At 43.2% G+C, this 23,186-nt stretch overlaps 1 protein-coding gene across 1 annotated transcript in view; it reads right to left on the bottom strand.

Annotated features, from left to right (window-relative positions):
• lrrc10b (leucine rich repeat containing 10B) overlaps positions 1–20,281 on the bottom strand; it is a 28,043-nt gene extending 7,762 nt beyond the window's left edge. The window contains exon 1 of the mRNA XM_080191591.1: positions 20,152–20,281. The gene's annotated coding sequence lies outside the window, so the exon portion shown is untranslated. The remainder of the gene's footprint in view (positions 1–20,151) is intronic.
• Between the last annotated feature and the right edge of the window lie 2,905 nt (positions 20,282–23,186).

Below are 23,186 nucleotides of genomic sequence, written 5' to 3'. Positions count from 1 at the left end.
CACGACAGATCAGCCATGATCTTATTGAATGGCGGGGCAGGCTCGAAGGGCTAGATGGCCTACTCCTGCTCCTATTTCTTATGTCCTTATGTTCTTATGTTCTTATTTCACTTACCAGTTTGCCATTTGGCAAAGAAGTACCAATCGGGCAAATATATTGGTCTGAATTTTCAAGGGGAAGGGAGGGCACCATGCCTCAGAGAAGATGGCATTGCAGCCCCAAATCAGGAAATCCTGCTCCTTTGTCTGACACTCAAAAGGAGCGATAGAATGTATTTTGCACATGCACAGCTCACGGGAACAGCAGCATGTTTGAAAATGCAACTAACTTCACTCAGTCACAATTTTCATCACCAAGGTTTCGAATGCACAACTTGTGGGATTTATGAACTTGAGGAAAAGGTCATACATTATCCTTGCAAGTTCTTTGAGGAGAGCAGGTACTCTGTTGGAGGGGTCAGATACGCTTTTGGGATATTTAAAAGTGAATTTAATGTGTATAAAAGGTGAATAAGGTCTGCTGAACTATCAAGCTGTCAAATTATTTAAATTTCTTGCTCTTTAAATTTTGAAAAGAAAAACGTCTTCTGTACCTCTAAGCTGAAGAAAAAAAATCAGCTCTTGCAGACTAAAAAGCTGTTTGTTGACTTAAGCCTGAGGGTTATTATTATCATATTACTACTGCTTGACAGCTTCCACCATCTATCATTTTCACACTTCATTCACACTTTGATTGGCAGTCCAAGGGCAGTTCATAGAGCTTATTATGGAATTAATTTCCTTTGATGTGCGGCTTTGAGTACAAAGTATATTTTATAAGGGATTAATTACTTGATGAGACTTAATGTATTGAATAAGCTTTTATCGATGAGATTATTTTTATAGTGAAATCTGTAATAAGTACTTCGAATTTAATGTTTTTTCAGCACAGGATGGCTTCTGGGGTCTGCCAATTGTGGATAGTAGGTGAGTTGACAGAGGAGGTGTAAGGAAAAAGAGTGATGGGTATGGGCATAGGTTGACATGAGTTGGCATTAAATTGAAGTAGAAGGTATAATGAGTCATAGAGGGAGGGTAGAGTAGTATAGGTTAGCATGGGGCAGTGGAGGATGGGTGATGGTCAAGGGGTGGCATGGGAATGGAGCATTAGGCATGTGTATGGGATGTAAGACGTTGGTTAGAGGGCCTAACTACTGCAACTCAGGTGAAGTCCCAGAGTGCCAAGGTGGGACCTTTAACCGGCCCACCTCAGCATTCAACAGCCTCTGGCTGCCTCTGCACTATTTCTGGGGGTGGCAGGCCAACATGTGCTTACCTGCCTGGATTTAAAAAGTAGCTATTCAGATAAGTTTCTCCTGAGTCGGGTTTGGGTTCCAACCAAAGCACTGTCATAACTCATATTACTGAACACAGTTACAATTCATGCTATAACATTTCATGATGAACGGTGAAGGAAGCAAAACCATCTTACTTATCATTTAAAGTCTTCCCTCCTCCAATCCATGATTCATTCCTCCCTGCTCCTGCTGTACAACCTAGAAAGCTGCTAAAGTCCAACCACCTCTAGGAAGATGAAAAATCCAAGCTGGGGCACACTCTCAGTGAACCCAAAATGCTGTCAGTTATTTCGTCCATAGGTTTGAGGGCCACACTCCCTCCTTCCCCTGTGCTCTTGAAAATGACTGAGGACGGAAATGGGAGGTGGGAACCCCGCTGGGTGGCCATTTTCTTCCACTTCCAATTGGCCCTGACTGGGACCATTAAAAACCATCCCATGATAACAAAATAAGTTTGTGCAGAGCAAAAGGGGTAGAAACGCAGAAACTAGAAGCAGGAGTTGGCCATTTGGCCCTTCGAGCCGGCTCCACCATTCATTATGATTATGGATGATCATCAAATTCAATATCCTGATCCTTGCTCTCCCCATATCCTTTGATCCCTTTAGCCTCAAAGAGCTATATCTTCTTGAAATCACACAACATTTTGGCCTCAACTACTTTCTGCCATTGTAAATTACAGCAGTTCACCACTCTCTGGGTGAACAAGTTTCTCCTCACCTCAGTCCTAAAAGATTTACCCCTTATCCTTAAACTATGACCCCTAGTTCTCAACTCCCCCTCCATCGAGAACATTATTTCAGACACTACTCTGTCTATTCCTGTTAGAAATTTATAAGTTTCTATGGGATGGTGGTGTGTCAAATATTGAAACAAAAAAGGCAACAAAGGAAACATTACGAACAGCTACTCTCCAAAAGAAATGAAATAAGTCATCATGAACTGAAATTGAGATATTGCTTCCACTGAGTTTACTAAAACAGTGCAGGAGCACAGGGGAAACAGCAAAATGGAGCTAGGGCGAAGAATAAAAATAACAAGCGATCAGGTACTCATGCTCTGATGGAGATGCACCACCAAGCAATACACCGATCCGTGTTTAGTGTCCCCATTGCAGAGGAGACCACATCATGAGTATACTAAACGGAAAGAAATGCAAGTAATATGTTCCTTCTCCTGAGTATTTGTAGCTCTGTACACTGAGGAGGGTGGAGGTAAAACGGCATGTGTTTCTCCTCCTGCATTTGCCTGGGTAGTTGTTGTGGAAAGTGGAAGGGGTGTTGGAGGTGACTGAAAGTAATTCAAGTTAGGCAGAATGCTGAGGAAGGAGTGATGCCTTTGGTAAGCGGAAAGAGAGGAGATGATGGGTATGGTGGTGATATTGCATTGGAAGTGGAGCAAATGAGAGAGGATGCTGCATGAATGTGAAGGCTGATGGAGTGGAAGGTAAGGATGGGGGGCAGCCCTATCATGGTTCAGGGCAGGAGGGCCTTAAAGAGGGAGATTGTCTGCTGAGAAAAGACATGTTGGAAGCACTTGTATGGAAGGTGGCGTCATTGGAATAGACACAATGAAGAAACTGAGAGAATGGAATAGAGTCTTTTCCAGAGGAGGTGGTGTGGGAGGACAGGTAATTAAAGTAGACGTGTGAATCATTGAGCAGATATTGGTCGATAGCCTATCCCCAGAAATGGGGGCAGCAAAGTCCTCAGAGATTCAATTGTTTTGAGCCCTTTCGTTCTGTCAAAGACTCCATCCCATTTCAGGTGCAGCCATCAATAATGTTTAGGATATCTGTGTTTGTGCAGATAATGTAGCTCACATTCATATCATGATTCTCACATCCGTCCCTTCACTATTGTGTTACTGAAATGATTTCTGATTGGAATGTTTCCCTCTGCACCAATCCTTTTAACTCTGTCTATATTTACATCCTATGACAACTAATTTAACACATTTATTCTTGTTCCTACTTAATCCAGAGAATATTTGTCCCTCTTCTCCTTGCAGGAGTTGGAGATGCTGTTTTTCTTCTTTATTTATTTTCTGTTCATTGTTTAATCCATGTATGGTCATGCACGTTTAGGTTATTTATCCTGTCTAGCGATAATACCATTAGACTATTGCCTAGTGAATAACAGTGGAGAGCCAAATAAGTCTTTTGTATCTTTGAATAGAGTGCCAGGGACCTGGGTTCAATTCTGGCCTCAGGTCATATTCTGTGTGGAGTGTGCATGTTCTCCCCATGTTTACATAGGTTTTCTCTGGGTGCTCCAATTCCCTCCCACACTCCAAAGACATTCGATTTAGGTTGATTAGCCATGCTAAATTGACCCTTAGTGTCAGGGGGATTAGCAGGGTAAATACATGGGGTTGCGGGAATAGGGCCTGAGTGGGATTGTTGTCAGTGGAGGCTTGGTGGGTCGAATGGCCTCCTTCTGCACTGTTGGATTTCTATGATTCTATCACAAACAGATGCTCTACAGTAGGTCAGCAGTCTCTTGGAGAACAATACATGACCGGAGGAACCTCAAGAGTAACAAAAAATGCAAATAAATAAAGGACAAAATAGATAGATTGCATAATGTAGGTCAAGTTTTATTCCAGAAACCAACAAATGCCTTGACAGTGACTTTGCTATTTAGATCCTACTGTTACCCACGTGTTTCTCTGTAAGAAGAGTTAATTACAAAGCTTCATGCCAATAATTTCCTCACAGAATCATTCACATTTTCCAATAACCAGCAGCCCCATCCCCACAGAAAATCACTTGGGATTTACCACTTACGGGGGTAGATACGGGGGCAGTTGCCAACACCATAGTGATCAAAAGCTTACATTTAATTAAGGACCTACCTTATATTAAGTTGATCTTTCTATGACTGCAACACTATATTCTTTTCTTCTCCCCTATACACTCTATGAACAATATGCTTTGTCTGTATAGCGCACAAGAAATAATACTTTTCACTGCATAACAATACATGTGACAATAATAAAGCAAATCCAAGGTCTTTAACATGGCAGGAGAAGAAAAGATAAAAAAAACTGTATGAAAAGAATCAGAATTTAAAATGCCTGGCAAGAGCTCTTTACGCTTTTTCTACTGATATGGTAGAATGGGACACTTCCCAATTTTGAAAATTCAGGGCTTTTCTCCTGGTGTGATTGGCAGCATAAATATGATGGGGTTAAGTCTTATGGCCTCTTGACATCCATTAGAGAAGGTTGGCATTGTCTAATGTGAACTTCCAGGAGCCAGATACATTTAATATTTTCAACAAATTCCTGCATTTGGGTAAATCTTAGCATCATAGAACCCTACAGTGCAGAAGGAGGCCATTCAGCCCATTGAGTCTGCAAGGGCCTTAACCCCACCCAAACCCTATCCACATACATTTACCCTAGCTAGTCCCTCTGACATTAAGGGGCAATTTATCACACCCAATCAACCTAAGTCACACATCTTTGGACTGTGGAAGGAAACCAGAACACCCGAAGGAAACCCACGCTGACATGGGGAGAACATGCAATACATGGGGAGAACATGCAAAGGTCATGACTGGGAGGAGAGGATTAAGGGAGCAAGAGATGACTATTGGTGTAGGAATCTATCTCCAACAACTTGCATTCACATAGCCTCTCTAATGTGGTGAAAGATCTCAAGATGCTTCAGCCTAAACAAAAATGAACTGTCTCTGAGCCAAAGGAGACATTTGGACACTGACCAAAATCTCAGTTAAAGTGATAGGTGTTAAAGGCTGTCTTATAGGAGGAGAAGATTAGACAGCGTATTCAAGTGTTTAGGGCTAGTATAGTTGAAGGCCTGGATGTCACTGACAACGTTAAAAACAAAGTGGGAATCCACAAAGACCAATACTGGAGGAATGCAGAGTCCTTGGAGGGTTATAGGGCTGGAGGAAGCTACTGAGGTAGCGAGGTGTAAGGCCATGAAGCAACTTGATCACACGGCTAAGAATTTTGAAATCTTTAAAAGGCTACACCAAGAATAAAGGTATGTTGTTGCCTCCAGTGAAAATTCTGTAATGGAGCATTGTAAAATGGCAATTGATCACCCTGTAATAATTTCAATGTCTGTTGTGACCATTTCATTTTTTCTACACATTCTCTATCGCCCAGCAATGCTGGATGAGTGTGTGTACTGATGACAGTAATGTACAGCACTATTGAAACAATAATGACAGAAAATGTGATATACACTATCACAACATCATTACCACCCCATTTAAATGGCTTCATCTATACTTGGGAAAGCATATCCAAAACCTGGTGAAAGATTCCATAGTTGCAGAAGTGTAAGGGTATCAAGCAATAAGGATGCTGTCCCTATTTCTACTCATTCAGTGAAACATGACCCAAAAGTCACACAGTATTTCATGTAAATTCTTGCCTCAGGTGTTAGAATCATAGATAGGTACAAGATAAAGCATCTTCATTTTTGATTATTTTTGATGTTCTTTCATGGGATGTCACTGGCTGGCCAGCATTTCTTGCCTGTCCCTAATTGCCCTTGTGAAGATAGTGGTGAGCCATTGCACAAGCTCACATGGTGTAGGTACACCCACCATGCAGGTAGAGAGGGAATTCTAGCATTTTGACCCAGTATCAATGGAGGAACAGCGATATATTTCCTTGTCAGGTTGTTGTGCGGCTTGGAGGGAAGCTTGTAGATGACTGTATTCATATTCATGTACTGCCCTTGTTCATCTAGGTCACAGGTTTGATGTTGTTGAGGAAGCTTTGATGAGTTGCTTCAGTACATCATATATATGGTGAACGCTGCTGCCACTATGTGTTAAGGAGGGAGTGAATGTCTGAAATTGTACTTCAGTATTTTGCCACATTACGTTTTCCTGTATTCCAAAAATGATTATTTTTTTTGCTTATTACATTTGTTCTGTCTGAGAAAATGTGCCAAAGAGTTCCTAATTACAGAATGCTCTGTCCCTCCAGATCCAGGCCTGTTTGGAACTGGAGTGAATTTGTGGCTCTGGATTTTGAAATAGAAAAACAAATAATGAATAATTTAGTACTAACAAGTGGGATTGGGGTCAGCATGCAGTGGAAGTCCTTGCCTTCACCTTTTAGTCCTGAAACTCCAGATTTGAACCCAGCACACGTCGATATTATAAAAGACCCTTTGCTGCCCTTGGAGGGCCTGCATGATATGAATTTGAAGCATATCTCAAGCTACTTCCCTGTGGCCATGAGTTCACAGTGCAAAACTCTGTAATTCAGAGAGGTTGGAAAGCTAACACCAGGAAGGAATGGAAATGGAAATGTCATACTAATGCCCAGGGAGATGTGTTTCTGAAGGTGGGATATAATAGAGGGCACCGCATGATGTTTTTTTCCCCCTACACCTCAAATATGTCAACATTCTTTCTCCTTGTGTTTAAATCATGGTCTATTTCATCATTTTCTATTGTAACTCATTTCTTCCCTGAATCCGAAAATGTGAAGCTCTTTGCATCCTTGGACATTTTATTTCTCGTACAATCTGGAGGTTTATAATGCTCATATTTCATAGTTTTTAACAAGATTTTCTTAACTTATGTTGCCTTTTCGACCCTTATGATGTCCTGGACTGCAGGATTAGCCCCCTTCATCCAGATGATTCTAATAATAATAGTTCTCCTTAGAGAAGAGAAGATTGAGAGGAGATTTGATTGAGGTTTTTCAAATCGTGGGGACTGGTCAGAGTAGATACGGAGAAAGTGTCCCCATTGGCAGAAACAAAGGACACGGATTTGAAGTCATTGGCAAAAGGACCTGAGGCAATGCGAGGAGAATGTTCGTAATGCAGTGAGTGGTTAGCGTCTGGAATGCGCTGAGAGGGTGATGAGGGCAGATTCAGTCATGGCATTCAATAGAGAATCGGATAATTACCTGAAGAGAAAACACTTGCAGGACTCAGAGGAAAGGGCAGGGGTGTGGGAAGTCAATGGGAAAAATGGCCTTCTTCTCTGCCATAACCATTTTACTCTTGCTGTATGCCTCTCTAGGAGTGCTTGGTCATACTGCAGCAAAAGATAAGGTAACATGTCCATTAGGACAATGAGAAAATGAATCTAACGTGGGTGTATTGAGGCAATGACAACTGTTATCACTAGGTTAAATCTCTAATTAAAGGAGGGAACTTTTCTTTGTTGTAATTCAACAGGAGGGATGGAGTCATTTACGTTGAAATTGCTTCCTTCAATGAAACATTGTAGCCATGAATTTGCACCCAATAATGTAACATAATGTTCTGGGACTTGTATCAACAATTAGCAACAAAAAGGAGGAAGTGATGTATCAGAATTTTAATCCTAAAGAAAAGACATTAGAAGCTGGTCGTCTGAAATAAAAATAGAAAGTGTTGTTTTGGACTTGAAACATTGGTTGGAATTTTTCTACCCCACAGGAATCGTAGTGGGTGAGGGCGATGGGGTCACAGTGGCACTGCTGCCTCACAACACCAAGATTCCAAGTTCAATTCTGGCCTCCCATCACTGTCTCCCTGTGTCTGTGTGGGTTTCCTTTGGATACTCTGGTTTCCTCCCACTGTCCAAAGATGTGTGGGCTAGGTGATTGGTCATGCTAAATTACCCTTTGTGTTGGTAGGACTAGCAAGGTAAATACATGGGGTTACGAGGAAAGGGCCTGGGCGGGATTGTTGTCGGTGCAGATTCGATGGTCTGAAAGGCCTCCTTCTGCATGGTAGGATTTTTATGGAGGGGTGGACCATGGAAAGGTCCATTGACCTTGGGCAGGATTTTACATTTTTGGGATGAGTGGTGCCGTAAAATCCTGCCCATGAACTTTGTTTCTCTCCCCACAGATGCCAACTGGCCTGCCAAGTATTTCCTGTACTTTCTGCTTTTATACCAGAATTGAACCTCAGTTGTGACCTGTCTTGTAGTCAGTTTCCTAAACTAAACCAGTTCACCACCACAGAGAAACTAAAACTTAGGCCCAGGGTTCCCAACCAGAGATTCTTCTGAGCATCTTCTCATTCTAAACACAGTGTATTCTTGCTGCTAGCACTGGTTGAGTGGGAGCATGCTCTGTTTAAGCCAAAAGGTGTGATTTTGAGTCCTAGTTCAGAGACATGAGGACAGAATTGAGGCTGATAATCCAGTGTAGCACTGAGAGACGGCTAGACTTTGGACGTGCCATCTTCCTGATATGCTGTAAAGTTAAACCTAGGTCCCATCTATCTGTTTGAGGCTAGCATAAATGGCACTATTTGAAGAAAAGCAGTGGAGTATGATGAAGTGTGGGAGGCTAGGAAGGAAATTGCAGGTCCCTTTGCAGAGATATTGGAATCATCGATAGTCACAGGTGAGGTGCCTGAAGATTGGAGGGTGGCAAATGCTGTGCCTTTGTTTAAAAAGGGCTGCAGGAAAAAGCCTGTGGTGAGCTTCATATCTGTGGTGGGTAAGTTATTGGAAAGTATTTTGAGGGATAGGATCTGCAGGCACTTAGAGATGCAAGGACAGTCAGCATGGCTTTGTGAGTGAAAAATTATGTCTCACAAACTTGACTGAGTTTTTTGAAGGGGTAACCAAAAAAATAGATGAGGGCAGTGCAATTGATTTTGTCTACATGGACTTTAGCAAAGCCTCTGATAAGGCACTGCGTGGTAGATTGTTGCCTAAGGTTAAATCTCATGGGATCCAGGGTGAGGTAGCTAAATGGATACAAAATTGGCTTGATGACAGAAGACAGAGGGTGATTGCAGAGGGTTGTTTTTCAAACTGGAGACTTGTGACCAGTGGTGTGCCTCAGGGGTCGGTGCTGGGTCTGCTGTTATTTGTCATTTATATTAATGATTTGGATGAGAGTACAGAAGGCATGGTCAGTAAGTTTGCAGATAACACCAAGATTGGTGGCATAGTGGACCGTGAAGAAGGTTATCTCGTTTTGCAATGGAATCTTGATCAATTGGGCCAGTGGACTGATGAATGGCAGATGGAGTTTAATTTAGAAAAATGCAGGTGATGCATTTTGGTAATTGAACCAGGGCAGGACTTACTCAGTTAATGGTAGGGCATTGGGGAGATATAGGAGTTCAGGTTCATAGCTGTTTGAAAGTGGAGTCACAGATAGACAGAGTAGTGAAGAGGGCATTCAGCATGCTTGGTTTCATTGGCAGAATATTGAATACAGGAGTTGGGAAGTCTTGTTGAAGTTGTACAAGACATTGGTAAGGCCACACTTGGAATACTGTGTACAGTTCTGGTCACCTTATTATAGAAAGAATATTATTAAACTAGAAAGAGATTTACCAGGATGCTACCGGGACTTAATGGTTTGAGTTATAAGCAGAGACTAGATAGACTTTCTTCTCTGGAGTGAAGGAGGCTGAGGATTGAACTTATAGAGGTCTATAAAATAATGAGGGGCATAGATCAGCTAGATAGTCAATATCTTTCCCCAAAGGTAAGGGAATCCACAACTAGAGGATATAGGTTTAAGATTGGAGGGGAGGCATACAAAAAGGTCCAGAGAGGCAATTTTTTCACACAAAGGGTAGTGAGCATCTGGAACAAGCTGCTAGAGATAGTAGTAGAGGCAGGGACAATTTTACCTTTTAAAAAGCATTTAAACAGTTCCATGGATAAAATGGGTATGGAGGGATATGAGCCAAATGCGGGCAATTGGGACTAGCTTAGACATTTAACAAAAAGGGCAGCATATACAAATTGGGCCGAAGGACCTGTTTCCATGCTATAAATCTCAATGATTCTATGACTTCACGAGTACTTCCAGGCCAATATTTATCCATCAGTGAACACCACTAAAATAGATGATCAAATCATTAACTGGTAATGAAATTTTTCTCTGTGCTTTGGGACATCCTGAGAACATAAAAGGCATGTATATAAATGCCAATACTTCTTTTCTTTCAATATCTCTCTGACTTTATCATTCTTCTAGGAACATCCCATGTGTGTTTCACAGAAACTGAACTGGACTAGCCATACAACTACAATGGCTACAAGTGCAGGTCTGAGGCTGGGAATCCTGTGGTAAATAGCTCATCCCCTGATCTTTCCCCAGAAGCCTATCCACCATCTATCCACAACGGGTGTGATGGAATACTTGCCTGGATGAGTACAGCTCCAGCAACACAACACCATCCAGCACAAAGCAGCCCGGTTGATTAGTACTGTATCCACAAACATTCAATCCCTCCACTACTGATGCACAGTGGCCTAGTGTGTACTACCTACAAGATACACTGCAGGAACTCACCAAGGCTCCAAAGGCAGCACCTTCCAAACCCACAACCACTAGACAGCAGATACCTGAGAACACCACCTGCAAGTTCCCCTGCAAGTCACTCACCATCCTGATTTGGAAATATATCACTGTTCCTTCATTTTCACTGGGTCAAGATCTTGGAACTCTCTCCTTGATAGCACTGTGGGTTTACCTACACCACAAGGACTGCAGTGGCTCAAGAAGGCAACTCACCACCAACTTCTCAATGGCAATGAGGAAAGTGCAATAAATGCTGGCCTAGCCACCAATGCCCACATCCCGTAAATGAATTAAATAAAAACATTTAGTGAATGGTTTTGAAGCAGAGTGGCTTTGTATTTTCTGCACAATAGGACACTAAACTAGCAGTGGGGTGAGGAGGGGGCTCCTTGAGCAGCCCCATCTTCAATGATGCTGGAACCCAGCACAGGACTGAAAAAGACAAGACTAATTTACTTGTAGTCATCTTTAGCTGGAAGTGCAGATTGGCTGATCCATCCTGACTTCGTCCTGGCATCACAGAACTCAGTCTTCAGCCAATTTAAATCACTAATCACTCCATGGCACTGACCATGACAAAGGCTAAGGACTCAGATGTAATTCTGCTTCTGGTGCTGAAGACTCGAGCCCCAGAACTAGATGCACCCCAATCCCCACCCAATCCGAGCTGTTCCAGCACAGCCAGAAAACTGCCATCTTCCTACGAACATGGAAAATTGTCCAGGTATGTCCTGTCCACAAGTTGCAAATTCAGTCCAGACAATTACTATTCCATCTGTCTACTCTCAATCAGCAAAGTGGTGGAAGGTATTGTTGACAAGGGAATCAAATGTCATTTACTAACTGTTCACAAATGCTCAGTTTGGCTTCCATCAGGACCACTTGGCTCAAAACATTATTGCATCCTTGTTGCAAACATGAGCAAAAAGCCAAATTCCAGAGGTGTGGCTGGGTGTGGCATCAAGGAGTCCAAACAAAACTGGAGTCAATGGGAATCGAGCGGAAAACTCTCCACTGGTTGAAGTAATACCAAACATGAAGGAAGATGGCTGTGGTTGTTGAAAATCAATCATCTCGGCTCCAGGATCTTCAGATCTGTCGGAGCTCCTTGGGTTGTGAGTTAGGCCTGGCCATCTTCAGCTGCTTCATCAGTAATTAAGGACAGCACGGTGGCACAGTGGTTAGCACTGCCGCCTCACAGCACCAGGGGCCTAGGTTCAATTCCAGCCTTGTGTGATTGCCTGTGTGGAGTTTGCACATTTTCTCTGTGTCTGCATGGGCTTTCTCTGGTGTTCCAGTTTCCTCCCACAGTCCAAAGAAGTGCAGGTTAAGTTGATTGGCCATGTTAAATTGCCCCTTAGTGTCAAGGGATTACGGGGATAGGACCTCACTGGAATTATTGTCAGGCCGAATGATCTCCTTCTGTATTACAGAGATGTTATGATTCTACGAATTTGCCTTCCATTATCAAATCAGAACTGTTTTTAAGTTTATTTATTAGTGTCACAAGTAGGCTTACATTAACACTGCAATAAAGTTACAGTGAAAATCCCCTAGTCGCCACACTCCAGCGCCCATTCAGTTACACCAATGGAAAATTTAGCATGGCCAATCCACCTAACCAGTATGTCTTTCAGACTGTGCGAGGAAACTGGAGCATCTGGAGGAAACCCACACACACATGGAGGGAACATACGGATAGTGATCCAAGCCAGGAATTGAACCCGGATTCCAAGCGCTATGAGGCAGCAGTGCTAATCACAGTGCCACATGCCACCCTGGGGGATGTTCACTAATAATTGCACAGTGTTCAGTCCCATTAGTAACTCCTCAGATAATGAAGCAGTCCAGCCTACATGCAACAGAATCTGGACCACATTCAGGCTTGGGTTGATAAATAGCAAGGAACATTTAGTGCAATACAAATGCCAGACAACTGCCATCTTCAAAAAGAGATATTCTCACCATATGCCCTTGACATTAAAAGTCATTATTATCACTAGGTAGCAACATCATCCATTGACCAGAAAAGTAACTGGCTGAACTGCATAAATACTGTGACAAAGAAAGACAGAGACTGGGAATAGGTGGTGCATAGGTGGCACAGTGACACAGTGGGTAGCACTGCTGCCTCATAGCGTCAGGGACCCAGGTTTGATTCTCAGCTTGGGTCACTGTCTGTGCGGAGTTTGCACGTTCTGCCTGTGTCTGCATAGGTTTCCTCCGGGTGCTCCGGTTTCCTCCCACGGTCTGAAAAACTGGTTAGTGCTGGTTAGGTGCATTGGTCATGATAAATTTTCCCTCAGTGTACCCAAACAGGCACCAGAGTGTGCTGACTAGAGGATTTTTCACAGTAACTTCATTGAAGTGTTAATATAAGCTTAATAAATAAACTTAATCTTAAAAAAACTTAATGGGAACCACCTGCACATTTTCCTCCCAGTCACACACCATCCTGAATTAGAACTATATCACTGTTCCTTCACTGAGTTAAAATCCTGGAGCTTCCTTTCTCACAGCACTGCAGTTGTACCAACTCCACATGGACTGCAGTGGTTCAAGAAGGTGGCTCATCACCATATTCTCATGGGCAATGAGAAATAAATAGTAGCCTTGCATTTGATGTTTCCATCCCAGGCACGAATACAAATATAATCAGCCTATGTGTTTTTGGTAATATTGTTGACCAGGCTGCCAACAGAATTCCCTGCAAGTAGCGTCCTCAGATTCTTAATATCGAGATAAACTACTGCAACAGGCAGCCACAGGGCGAAGGGGGGGTCTTAGCTGCCAACTGGAAAGCAGGCGCGACCCAGGCACAATCTCAATTCTGAAAGGCCTGCCATAACTTGCAAAACTTGCACTTAACAGGAAAGTGGAGGGCATTTCCCTCCAATCAAGGACTTTGGAGTGGCAGCCCTGCCTGCCAAGAGTTGCAGACCAATCAAAGGCCAGTGGATCTTCTGTACTCAGCAATGCCAATCGACAATGGCTTCTGTCGGTATTCCTCCCACTTGATTGGATTGAGGATAGACTCAGGCACAGGTGAGTGATACCAGAAAGGGGGTTACGGGGAGTGGGTTGTGACGTAGGGGAGGCTAGGGGTTTGGCACCAAGGGCAGGGGATCGCTTTCAGCACCCCGACACACCCAGCCATTCTAGATGTCAGGTCCCGAAATTAGGCACAGAGTGCCTTTGAACAAAGGAACCCCCTCCTCCCACCTCCTCAACAATGGGGACTTGCAGGCAATCCACACTAGGGTGCGCTTGTTGAGTTATTGCCAACAGTGGCGGGAAGAAGCCCTTAAAGTGGCATAATTGCCCATTTAATCAGGGTGGAAGCAGGAAGATGGCAGGGTCCCCACCCAGCTCATTCGTGTCTGATTAAATGTCCACCCACTGCCAAGCCCTCCAGGAAGGAGGGCAACAGAGCTCTGTTTGATGTCAAGCATCAGCCTCGGCTCAGTTGGAAGCAATGTCAAGTTCCAGTGTGGGACTTCAGCGCCTTACAGAGGGAATGCTGCATTGTCTGAGGTCCCATCACACAAATGAGGTGTTAACATAGAAACTAGAAGCATTTGGCCTTTCATGGCTGATCATCAAATTCAATGTCCTGATTCCCCTCTTCCTCCCATAAACCTTGGTCACTTTAGCTCCAAGAGCTGTGTCTAATTTATTCTTGAAATCACACAATGTTTTGGCCTCAATTACATTCTGTGGCACTGAATTCCACATACTCATCACCCTCTGAGTGAAGAAATATCTGCTCACCTCAGTTCTAAAAGGTTTATCCCTTATCTTCAAACTCTGACCCCTAGTTCTGGACTCCCACAGCATTGGGAACATTCTTTCTGAATCTACCCTCTCTAAACCTGTTAGAATTTTATACGTTTCTATGAGATCCCCTTTCACTCTTCTAAACTCCAATGAATATAATCCTAACCGACTTTGTCTCTCCTCATATGACAGACCAGCCAACCCAGTCTGGTAAACCTTCGCTCTAAGCAAGGTTTGTTAAAGCAAGGACTCCTCTGCCACCTTAAAAGGATGCAAAAGACCCTGTGGCTTTACCCAAAAGAAGGGCACAAAGGTTTGTGTTGCTGTCATTGGTAACATTTAACCCTGAACTAACACCACCAAAAACATGCTCTGGTGGAACATTGGTTTCATTTAGTGAATAGGTGGAACTTCAGGGGCTACAAACCTAGAATTGCTTGACAAGTGCTGACCGTGATTGCTGGTCTTCCCTGGGAATGCTTACTTGGAGAACCAGTGCCAATGTATCCTTTAAATATTTCTTGCAGACCTGGAGAAGTAAGATCTGGCCCCACAAAAATTTGGTTCATTGCCAGCTCTCTCGTTGGCCTTGCCAAATTGACTCCCTTTGTAATCTACTAGTTGGTGCCATGTTGAAGCTACATGATGCTTTTCCATTCAAAACTGGTGAGCTGCATTGCAGCACCCATTTGGAACCCACAGGCTGTCAACTGAAGTCAAAAAGGCCCGACCCTGAAAATGCTTCAAGTCTGCCGACTGACAGGCACTGCAGCCGCCATGCCCACTTTGTGCATATTTTGGTTGCAGGATTAAAAAAATCCCACTATATGGCATTATTGTGTGTGTTGTAAAGGAATCCTACACAGTGTAAAATACATGCATGCTAATTGAACTCTATATATAAATATCTGTTTTAAATGCGTGTGCTAAAAATTGCCATCGAGCAATCCAATGTGCGTATCTAATTAACTTTATTCAGCATACTAATGTTTTAATGGAGCCCTATGCACCAATATCTGTGCTAAAGGGAATCTACATAGCATGCAAATTTGTGTACTATCTGAACTGTACAGTAGTTGAGTGAACTCTACAATGTACCTTTGGATATAATAATGATAATGCATCTAGATGTGTTTAAGAGAAATGCATGAATGTTGCAGATTGCAATTTTTAACAAAAATGAAAGAAATGTAAAAGTTAACAACAGAACTGTTAAAGGTAACCAGATTTATGGTTTGCATTAATTTCTATAATATAAAAAAGAGACAGGCAACTATTCATAGCTCAGAAGAGCCTCAATACAGAAACAATGACTTTAAAATGAAATGATTGCTCTTAAATGAGCAAATGTGTCTGCCATTTTGTGGATACCAAGCAACCACAAATAGTTACTTTGCTTTTCTTTAATATTAGCTGAGGGAAGAATTCTCAGGCTCGATAAATGAACAACTTTCCTCAAAGAATACAAGGGGATCTGAAGTTTAATGGCCCATCAGAAATTAAAGCAAGTAAGTGGTCATTATTGACCATGTGACTAATAGAAAAGCACTATATGTCTTTATCTGAGGTCATTCACTATCTTTTGACATATTTTACATATATCAGGTCTGCACTACCTTGTGTCTTTGCATCTTGAATTGCACTAGAGGCGATTGTTTTATAATCTAAAATATATTGGCTGATATGTCATCCTAATCTTCTCACACCAGCAAGAGAGAGACTTTGTGTAGTTGGGTAGTCATCAAAAATATCCTTCCTCTAATTTACTTTGCTGTCAGATTAAACTTTCACTTTATGAGTCTATGTTGGGTTTGAACCCTTTTTCCACAGGCAAAATAATCCACGGCACTGATTGAAGAAGGCAAGGGAAAGTGGGCATCTTCATTCTCCTGGCTGGAGTAATATTCAATGCCAGGGTATCAGCCTGAGCTGGATGGTATCATGTTTGCCTCACAGCTAGATGGCTGTGGGCTCAAACCCACTCCTAAACATTCCAGATGTTGGAAATTTCAAGAATTTTATAGCCGCTCCCACCAGCAAGATTTTCCTGTCCTGCTGAAGTCAACTTTTGGATTTTTCAATGACTCACCCAATCTTCAGGCCCTACCCATGCTGAAATGGGGTGCTAAAATTCCATCCATAACTTGCTGGAAATACTCAACAGGTCTGGCAGCTTGTATGGAGAGGGAAAACAGAGTTAACAAAATTAACAGGTCACCGACCTGAAACGTGGGCCTGAATAATATTGCGTCGGGACAACCCTGATATCAGGGTAAAAAGTGCTGGAAGCGGAGTCACCTCCGAATGTGGCCTCCTATTTGGCTGCCTGTGGGCTTGATGTGCTGCAGTGTACAGCTGCTGGCTAAATGAGGGGGCCAACAGCTCTGAGACCTCAGCAGCACCACTGGGAAAGCTGCTGGCTGCTGAAGCACACAGAAGGCCTCAAGAGCTGGAAAACAAAATTCAGGGGGGCTGAAATTCTGCAGGGCATTCCCCTCCAATGAGATCACTGGGGCCACAAGGACTCCCTTCTCTATCTGCATACCTCACTATGTGCCACCAAGCCTGTGTCCACTTGTCTCAGGGAAGCCACTTCCGTTCCACTGGCAGCATCCCCAAGCATCAACAAAATGTTAATGACACCATAAAATGGTCTCCAATAGAATCCGTATCATGCAGAAGGAGGCCATTCGGCCCAACACACCTGCATCAACCACAATCCCGTCCAGGCCCTTTTCCCTGCAACTTTACATATTTACCCTGTTAATCTTCCTGACACTAAGGGGCAATTTGGCATGGCCAATCAACCCAACTCACACACCTTTGGGAAGAAACCAGAGTACCCAAAGGAAACATACGCAGACAGGGGAGAACGTTCAAACTCCACACAGACAGCCACCCAAGGCCAGAATTGAACCCGGGTCCCTGGCATCTTGAGGCAGCAATTCTAACCACTGTACCACTGTGCCAACCTTTAATTATGCTAGTCGTCTGACAGTCTCTTTTGAACTGAAAGCCTCTCTGCATATGGTCCTTTCTCCTGGTAAAATGCCCCAATGATGTACTGCATTGGAGCGATGACACAAACTGGGTACCTGCGACTTCATCAGTTCACACACCTCTCCACCCACCTCAAGGAGAGCCAAGAAAATACTGACTGTTTACTCTGTTTTTCTCTCCATAGTTGCTGCCTGAGCTGTTCAGTATTTCCCCACTTTTTTTGTATTTGTTTGAGCACATAATCTAATCTGACTCTTCAAGGCAGTATTAAAAGAGTGCTGAACTGTTAGAGATTGGAGCATTTCACATGATTTTATCTGTTTGCTCTTTCAAGTGGCTGTAAAGACTCCCATGACACATTTTGAAGAAGAGCTGCAGAATTCTCCCCAGTGTCCTGGCCCATGTTAATCGCTGACTGCCAACAATCCAGTTAGAATCATAGAATCCCTACAGTCAGAAGGAAGCCATTTGGCTAATCGACCCTGCACTGACAAGAATCCCACCCAAGCCTTATCCCCGTAACCACATGTATTTACCCTGCTAATCCCCCGATACTAACAGTCAATTTAGTATGGCCAGTCCACCTAAGCCGCACAACTTTGGAGTGTGTGAGGAAACCAGAGCACCATGAGGAAACCCATGCAGAAATGGGGAGAATGTGCAAACTCCACACAGTCACCTGAAGTGGAATTGAACCCAAGTCACTGGTGCTGTAAGAGCGCGGTGCTAACCACCATGCCACTCCAGTTACCTGATAATGATCTCCTTGTTGTTAGCGGAATCTTGTTAGTTGCTGTGTTTCTTACAACAATGATTACACTTCCAAAATACTCCATTGGGTTGTAACACACTTTGGGATGTCCTGAGGTCATGAAAGGTACAATTTATATCCAACTTCCTTCTATGTTATGAAAGTGAAAAGACAGAGATGATAACATGGGTAAACTTCCCACTTCTCTGAACTCAATTACATCCATGCAGCTGTTGATCCCGATCTATCACATCCCTTTCTCTATCTAAGGGGAAGAGCACAATAAGAAGTCTGACAACACCAGGTTGAAGTCCAACAGGTTTAGTTGGATTCATGAGATTTTGGAGCGCTGTGCCTTCATCAAGCAGATTCACCTGATGAAGGAACAGCACTCTGAAAACTCATGATTCCAAATAACCAGTCGGACTTTGATCTCGTGTTCTGAGACTTCTTACTGTGTCCATCCCAGTCCAATGCCTGCATCTCCAGGTAAGGGGAAAGGGAGAAACAGTTATCTATTACAGAACCTTAATCTAACATGAAGCATCTATTGTCGCCCATCTGGTGTAAAGATTAACTTTATTGGGTGTAAACATGGGACCCATTTCAATATTTAAAAAGATAAGTACACTTCAAAATGATTCCGAATATAACCCACTTTTCCACGTGTCTCTCACATGTTGACAGCGCAATGCTTCAGTGAAACGCCGGTGAGGAACTGGATTTGGGGAACAAGGCTGGGTTGTGACATTTCAAGCCGCATGGCTATTTTTTTAATATTATTTTTGCCAGTGCGATCTCCTCGCAAGGCTGCAAACAGAACCGACTACTCCCCGCTTTTGTCCGCGATCAGCTATACCGGGTGGTGCGAAGGGTAGAGTGAGTGAAGCCAGCGCCAGCAACACAAAGCTAAACAAAGTTGATGGTTCAGTGCAGAGGGCTTGTCTTGTGTGTGAGACCAGCTGCAATTTCCCAACGTTAGTACATGTTGGAAATATTTATTATTATATATAAATATTTTTGATATTTATTAACCTCTCTTGTTTCCTTACATAAATATAAAGGCAAAGGTTAATAAATATCTCTGCCAGAGGCAAATTAAAAGGATAGCTTGTGAACGCTGTAATTCTGATTACTGCGAAGTTGCAGAATCCTGCTTGTCTGAGTAATACATTTCTGAGAATTATGATTTATAAAAATAAAACTGCTGAATGAGTAGCCTGCCCGTTTTCTTTCTCCCTTTCCACCCACCCCTTGGCAGAGTAAGGCAACTGGAAGTATATGATATAGTATCACACTGTGTAGTATTTACAAAGCCACAGGCCGATCGGACCAACAGGTCCCTGTTTCCAGTCCACGCCGGCTGAGCAGAAATCAAAATGAAATAACATTGGGAGTTAGTGCTGGAAGAAGGGGGCAGAACTAGCGGCGCGGACAGAAACGTGCCAACGGCGTGCGAGGAAACGGGGTTTAATCCCAACACAAGGATGGGTTTAAGTGGGGAAAGGTGGGTGCATTTGTAGCTACGAAGGAGTGAATACGTGAGCCGTTTGTTCAGGCAGTGGCAGCAGATCGTTCCTGGTGATCACATCAATGGTGATCAATGCGGGGGGGGGGGGGGGGAGGTGGAGAGAATAGGTAAGCAATCGTGCAGTTTTAGCCCGATTCCCATCCTGTTCCAGCGCTCTTGCCAATTGTTGACTTGTGCAGTGAGCCGGCAAATCGCCACTTTGATCTTTAACTGTCACAGACATGAACGAGAGAGCATTACGGAGCATCAGGACAAGGGGAGGGGACAAAGCAGCCCTGGTAAAAACCAGATTAGCAGCAATGCTTGGCAAGCAATGCTTTCAAGGTGAGAAATAAACTGATGTGGAAAGTTTATTTTTTTTTGGGGGGGGGTGGTGTGGTGGTGGTGGATTTGTAAGAAGCTCAATACCTTCGTGTGGTTAAAATAAGCACTGTTCCCCCCCCGGCTCCCTCCCCTCCTTTGCCATCTCCCGAGTTTCCTACCTTGTCTATTGTGCGATGGACACTGTCCAGACCTGGAGCAACACCCAGGGGCGAGAGGAGGTGACATGTTCACAAGAAGCTGAGGCTTTTCTTTGTCCAGCCCAGACCCCCAGTCTGATCCGTAGACGTCACTTTGCTGAATCCTTGCACAACACACACACACACATTACAGAGAGGGGAAGAACAAGCTCGTCCCCGCCTCCTCCCTTCTCTCTGCGCGTCCTCGCCATCACCATGGAGACATCTAAAGAGACAGCATCCCAGAGAGAAAAAAAATAAACGAGAGCATGGAATGGCACATCAGCCCTCCCCGCTCTTCTTCCCCCCACCTCTCCTTACCTTGGTGCCAGCCTTCCCTCCCCTCCTGGGCAGGCTGCTCGCTCCCCCCACCCCGCCCCTGGTGCACTCAGTACCCGGGGTGAATGGAAACTACATGCGGGCCAATCTCTTTCACATGTAATTGACAGCGTCCAGAAGCCAAGAGATGCACTGTTGCTAGGATGCACTACGCCAAACCCGGGGAGCCTTGGTAACCTGGCTCCGTGCCAATGATCTTAAAACCATTTATTTTCACACAAAATCGTTCCTTGGTTGGGAATGAGTTTTTCCCAAGAGAAAACGGGGTGCTGGTGGCCAAAGCCAATGTTTCCTTTTTTTAAATAGGGCTGCCCTGCACACCATTTTTGAATTGTATCACAATGTCCCTCCATCACTGGGAATATCTTGAGTACCTCTAGTTGAGAAGACCCTTTAAGTAAAGCCGGATCCGTGGAAAATTCAGCTTGATTGAAAAAAGAAGGCAAGACTTCATTATCATGCTGGTGGCAATGCTGTGTTGCTGGAATATTCTCCTTCAGATAACCCTTAACACAAGGCTTGGATGGATGTTAGGGGTCACATGATTTAATGGAAGAGTGGGTAGCTCCCCAGCATCCTGGCCAACATACCTCCCTCAACCAACACCACTAAAAGCTGCCTCGTTTCTATTTGTGGGATCTGACTGTGCTCCATTTTCCTGGCAGCCATATGCACTTAAAACTAATTCAACCATTTCAGCTGCTTCTTCAACGACCTTCCAACACATGTTCAGAGGTGGGGGGATGTTTGCTGATGATTACACCATGTTTAGTAAAATTTGCAACTCCTCAGACACATATGCAACAAAACCAGGACAAGATTAAAGTTTGGGCTGATAACTAACATTCTTGTCACACAAGTGCATGAGTGAATCTAACAAGAGTGAATCTAACCATCTCCCCTTTACATTCAATAGCATTACCATTGCTGAATCCCCCACTATCAACATCTTGGGGGTTACCATTGACCTGAAACCTAACTGGTCTAGTCAAATAAGTATTGTGGCTACAAGAGCTGGTGAAAGACCGGGAATTCTACAGTGAGTGACTCATCGCCTGACTCTTCAAAATCTGTCCACCATCTACAAGGCAAAAGTCAGGATTGTGGTGGAATACTCTTCTCATCTCTGGATGGGCACAGCTCCAGCAATACTCAAGAAACTGAACACCATCCAGGACAAAGTAGCCCACTTGATCAAATTAATACTCATTAAAAATGCATTTCCTTCACCAGCAGTGTCCAGAGGCAGCAGTATGTACCATATGTAAGATGCACTGCAACTCATAACTCACGTCCTGTGAATTAATTTGAAAAGTCCACACACTAGTTTGAGAGGCCTTGAATTGTGTAATATATTAATTTTAGTCTTTAAAAGTAAATCGATGCTGATGATCTCTGCTCAATTCATTTGTTTTGAAATTTGCCACATTTTTCTCCCATTTCCATTATTTTCCATTGAATATGTTTGCTCTTTCTGGAGTACAACTCCAAAAGCATTTCCTAAGCACATCTAATAAGTACCTCATGTGTTGGTGCTGAAATGAATGTTGGCAGTTTATCCAACAGCGGAGGGCATTGTGTCCAGAAATAATCTCATCCAAAATTCACATCAATACACTTCCCAGTGTGAGCCATTGGATGTTGGCTGAGGGAAAAACCCCCCACACCTACCTTAGCTCAAGGATACCGAGATTAATCATCATGTCCCAGAAGTTGTCTCAACTGAAATCAGCTAACTCAGCAAACAATGTGGATTGAACCCAGGAGTTCAGACTTACACTGGTAGCACCTTTACTTAAGTGGTGTATCATGGCCTTCATATTAATTTATCTTAACACCTTTTTTTTTTGAAAAATGCAGAAGTTACAGGGGTGCTAAGAGAATTTGAAACTTAGAATAAAAAATCAGCTGCTATTACTTAATATTTTAAGTGGAAATTACACATATCTGTCAGACTTTAGGTTTCTTTAACTACAGGGTTAACAACTCTGCTTGGTTTGTGAAGAATTATTATTTGTTTGACAGTCATAACCTTGAGTTCATACCCTACAAGTCTCAATAAGAAAATGTGTGTGTGTGTAATTTATTTCAGTGTTCCCTAAGCTCAGGCATTGTGCTTAGCATTTATAACCATTTGGCTGGCGAAAAATTGTTTTCTGTCTGTCTTGCTAGAGTAGTAGTATGATACATCTCCATATGCAAAGCAGTGAGCCCATACCTGGCAATGCTTGTTTCCATGCCTCTTAAGTAATTTGTCTTAGTTTGACTTGGCCTTGTTCTTTAAGGTTAATATGACCACTCTCCAGATAAACAACACAGCAGAACTAGAACAAGGAAGCTGAAAAACTCTTGTCTGCAAGACGGATGGTTTATTTTATCTACCATTGCCAGTAGAGGGCTTATGTTGAAACCATCTTCTTACCACCTGACATGCACATACATGCAAGTCCTCTTCACCCTGTCTGCTCAATTTGTTTCCTCAGCTAAGTGACTCAGTAAAAATAAAAATGTTAGCAATATGCAGCAAATCCATTTATATTTCAAAGAGATTTGGTTTTGATTTTGGTTAAATAAGTTTCTAATATGCATGTAGACTTATCGCCATGTTTAAGTTTTTCTGCCACGAGTACAATTTCTATTTGTCCAATGCTGAATGCACCCAACCAGAGGGGTACACC

The sequence above is a fragment of the Carcharhinus amblyrhynchos genome, chromosome 6 (genome assembly GCF_965287045.1).
Source record: "Carcharhinus amblyrhynchos chromosome 6, sCarAmb.v2.hapA, whole genome shotgun sequence".
NCBI classification, from domain to species: Eukaryota; Metazoa; Chordata; class Chondrichthyes; order Carcharhiniformes; family Carcharhinidae; genus Carcharhinus; species Carcharhinus amblyrhynchos.
The sequence above is the reverse complement of the archived record's forward strand: the minus strand, read 5'-3'. Positions and strand labels throughout refer to the sequence as shown.